Genomic DNA, 5,000 nt, shown 5'->3' on the forward strand with positions numbered 1-5,000 from the left:
GTCATGTGACTAGACACATGACAGGAAGCAGGAAGTAAAACTGTATAAGAGAGCAGCATGACAAACAAAAGAAAATTCACCAAACTGTTGGATTGAGGAGTTGCTAATTTTAGAGCTCACCTTTCCATTCACCACCTGCAAACTTTGGATTACACTTTCTGTGGATTGTACATACACTGGTGGACACTCACATTGGACACTGGGATTCTTGGACTGTTTTTAGGGTATGGACAAATGAACTGTATTCTTTTAACAGAGTTTACCTAGTTTTATCGTATTGTTTTAAAGTCTTTTATGTGAACCTTGTAAATACACCAAATCTATTTAAACCAATCTTCTTTTATGTCTCATTCTTTTAACCACTAGTCATCTCTCACAGTTAAATCTGACCCCAATTTTGTCTTGTAACTCGGCTGATAAGACCGATTGTTACACTTGGATGGGAGACCGCCTGGGAATACCAGGTGCTGTAAGCTTTTGCCTTTTCTTCACTATTTATGTAATATGCTGGCTTTTACGGAGGCTGATCTTTAAATAGCCCACTTTTTGGAGCAGCCCTCGCTTATGGCCATACCGCCACCTGAGAGCGCTAGAGAGCAACAGGAAGTGGTTGGCAGCAGTTTGGAGAGGAAGGCTCTCCTCCATTTTGTGTTTCATTTTTTTTGTTTGTTTTGTGAGTGGTTTTACTTTAAGTTAGTTTTTTTGTGTTTTTTTCAGTTATAAAACCACCTAACAGCAGCATATTTGCTGGCTGGAGGGTGGTTAAACCTTTTTTTTTTTCTTAACTTATTTTTCTTTAAAAAAAACGGACGGATTAATGGATAACGAAACAGAACTGGCTGGAGAGAGACGGATGGCAAACGACACTGGACTGGCAGGAGGAACACGCACGGCAATGGACACTGGACTGGCTGGAGGAACAAGCACGGCAAACGAGACTGGACTGGCAGGAGGAACACGCACGGCAAACGACATTGGACTGGATAAACGACCACGAGCTACAAATGGAAAAAAACAGGAAATAAGAGAAAAGTTTGTTGAGCGACAATATTTAAAGGAAGCTACAGTGATTGTGAATGTGGAGAATGTGATTGGGGTGAGAGCGGAGGACATTATTAAAGCTGTAACGGAACAATGTGGACATGGCAAAATTTTAGCACTAAGACCAAGACAAGGGAAAGAATACGAACTGACAATGGAAAAAGAAGAAACGTGTGAAAAACTAATTGATGGACTAAGAATAAAAGGAGTGGACTGTGAAGTAAAAAATCTACAAAACAGGGATTATGTTGTTTCCTTCATGCACCTGCCTGTCTACCTGGATGACAAAGAAATTTTAGGAAAATTGGAGGGATGGGGAGTTGATCCCATTACCAAAATTAAAAGAAGACGCTACCCGGGCACCGACATTGAAGATGGAACAAGGTTCCTTAAGGTGAGGTTCCCCAAGCAAGTGGCATCGTTGCCATATAGCACACGGCTAGAAACAGCCGAAGGGCCGCAGTACTTCCGGGTGATGCACAGCCATCAGGTGAAGACCTGTAGGCTGTGCATGAGCCCGGATCACCTGCTAATAGAATGCCCAAATTTTGTGTGCTACAAATGTGAGGAGAGGGGACATTTTGCACGAGATTGCAATGCTGTCAGGTGCCCGGGGTGTCAGGAAGTTTTAAATAAATGTGAATGTTGGATGGAGGGAGAGGAAGTAGGAAGGGAAGAACAGGTGGGCAGACAGGTGCATGAAGGAAACAACGAGGAGGAAGGACTACAACAAAAAGAAACGGAAGGAGGACCGAGCTGCAGAGAGGAAGGAGAAAGAAGAGAAGACAACATTAATAATAACGAACAAACAGTGGAGCAGGACACTCAATGGACAGAGATGGAGATGTCGGACAGTTTTAATACTTTTCTGGGTGATGTGGAGAGAGATGGACAAGGAAGGTTGGATCAAGTTAAAGAAACGGACAATGAAGAGGGAATAAAGATGGACAAAATGGACAAAGACAGAGGAGGGAAAGGACAAATAAGAAGGAGAGCACTGAAGGTAAAACCAAATTTGGGAAGTGCAAGAAAAAAGATTATGACAGAGACTAACAGATTTGATGTGCTAAGGGGCCTGGAGGGAGAAAATGATGAATAATGATTTTTAAGTATTTCTTTTATTTACTTTTAATGGTTTTAAGTTGTGTTGCTTTTAATGCAAGGGGTCTGATGGATATGGGGAAGTTTGAAAAAGTAAAAGAAAAATGTAAAAGGGAAGACATTGTTGCATTACAAGAAACAAACTGGAGAGAAAATGTGATGAATGATTATAAAAAGAGATGGGATGGAGGTATTTTATATAATAATGGAGATGGGCGGGCTGGGAGAGGTGTGGCTTTTTTAATGAAGGACGATGTTTTTAAAGTGAGTAAAAGTGTGTATAAGGACAAGATGGGGAAATGTTTGGTAGTTGAGACAAAATATGAAGGAAGAGATTTGATTTTAGTAAATGTACATGCACCAGTGGAAGATAAGGAAAAGAAAGAGTTTTTTAATGTTTTAAGAAACATTGTAAAGAAGTATAAAGAAATAATTATGATGGGGGATTTTAACACAGTTTTTAGTAAACAGGATATGGCTGAAGGAATGGTTTTTAAAACAGATACAGGAAGAAAAGAATTAAAAGCATTAATGGATGAAAATAATATGATAGATGTGTGGAGAGAAAGAAATGAAAAGAAAAAAGAATTTTCGAGAAGACAAATAGTAGGGCAGTTTGTATGCCAAACTAGAATTGACTTTGTTTTATGTACAAGAAATGTGGAGAATTTTATAGAAAATATTAAGTACAAAGAAACAAGTTTTAGCGATCATAAGATTTTATCTTTTAAGTTGGACTGGAGTCAAATGCAAAGAGGTCCGGGAGTATGGATTTTAAATACACAGATTTTAAAGAATGAAGATTATGTTTTAAAAGTGAAAGAAATTATAGAAAAAGAAAAGGAAAATGGAATGTATGAAGAGGATAAGAGAATATGGTGGGAGAGTGTAAAGTTTTTAATCAAAAAATTCTCAATCAGGTATTGTAGTGTTATTCAGAAATGCAAAAGATCCAAAGAAAGAGGAATAAAGGAAAGTTTGGAAATGGAACTGAATAAAGAATTTCAAGACATACAAAAGATAAAGGAAATGGAGGGGAAACTGAAAGAAATAGAAGAAAAGGAATATGAGGGGGCGAGGTTAAGAAGCAAAGCAAAATATGTGGTGGAGGGAGAAAAATGTACAAAGTTCTTTTTTGATCTGGAAAAAAAGAGAGGGAAAGCTGAAACGATAAAAGAAATAAGAGGGGAAAATGGGGAAATTGTAGAAGGGAATGAAAAGATTTTAAAAGAAATAAAGAATTTTTATGAGGATCTGTTTAGTGCAAGGGGGGTGGAAGAGGAGGAAAAAAAGGAACTGTTGAATCAGATAAAAGCAAAAGTAAATGAGGAACATAAAAAAGAATGTGACCAAGAAATCAGGGAAGATGAGATTGAAAGAGCAATAAATCAACTGAATAAAAAGAAAAGCCCAGGAATAGATGGTTTGGGAACTGAATTTTATGTTTGTTTTAAAGAAGTTTTAACAAAGATTTTAAATGAGGTTTTTAAAGAAATTTTTGAAAAGGAAGAGATTAATGAAAGAACAAGGATGGGGTTAATGAAACTGATATATAAAAGGAAAGGAGAAAAAGTAGATCTAAAAAACTACAGACCAATCACGATGTTGAATACAGATCTTAAGATTTTAGCGAAGGTTTTAGCAAACAGATTAAAGGAAATAATGCCAAGTATAATTAAAACAAACCAAGCATATGGAGTCAAAGGAAGAGATATAGCCGACATAACAATGAGTATAAGGGACACGATATGGTACATGAAAGAAAAAAATGAAGAGGGATATATAATTAGTTTGGATTTTGAAAAAGCTTTTGATAGGGTTGAGCACGGGTATTTATTTGAGGTTTTAAGGAGTTTTGGGTTCGGGGAAAATTTTATTAAATGGATTGAGATTTTATATAAGGGTGCACTAACAAAGATAAAATGTAATGGGTTTTTAACAGAGTGTTTTAAAATAACAAGGTCAATAAGACAGGGTTGTCCACTCTCAGCATTATTGTACTCACTTGTTTCTGAACCCTTGGGACTGGCTATAAAACAGAATGAAAGAATAATAGGGATAGAAATTGAGGGAAATAAGGCTGAGGGGAAAGTTTTTCAATATGCTGATGACACAACAATAATTGTAAAGGGAAAAGAGAGTGTTAAAGAAGTTATGAAGCTGGTAAAAGAATATTGTAGTGGGTCTGGAAGTAAAGTAAATGAGGAGAAAACGGTATATATGAGATTTGGTAAAGCTATGGTTTTAATGGATTGTTTTAATTTTAAGGAAGTGGAAGAAATGAGGATTTTAGGAGTTTTAATGGGGAAGAATGAGAGGAAAGTAAGAGATGAAATGTGGGAGCAACTAGTAACAGATATAGAGAGAAGATTAAATTTTTGGAAATTGAGAACTTTAAACTTGAAGGGGAAGGTTTTAATATTGAATGTTTTAATGGTTTCTAAACTTTGGTATGTTTTATATGTTTCTGAAATACCTTTATGGACAGAACGGAGGTTGAAGAAATGTTTTCTTGACTTTTTATGGGAGGGGAAACCAGCAAGGATTGCACATAATACGATTTTGGGGGCGATAGAGAAGGGGGGCTTAGGGTTAATGGATGTGGAACAGCGAAAAAATGCGTTGAGAGTAAAAATTGTTAAGAAATACCTGCAACTAGATAACAAAACTGAGTGGAAAAAAACAATGAAATACTTTTTAAACAAATGTGGGGATTTTAACATGGGGGACGGAATATTATGGATGAAAACAAAAATTTGGATGACGGAAGGATTACCCGAATTTTATAGAGAAATTTTTAGTGCCTGGGGGAATTTTTTAACGAAAATCGAGTACAATCCGCATGGAAGAGAAAACAT

The sequence above is a fragment of the Garra rufa genome, chromosome 2 (assembly GCF_049309525.1).
Source record: "Garra rufa chromosome 2, GarRuf1.0, whole genome shotgun sequence".
Taxonomy (NCBI): domain Eukaryota; kingdom Metazoa; phylum Chordata; class Actinopteri; order Cypriniformes; family Cyprinidae; genus Garra; species Garra rufa.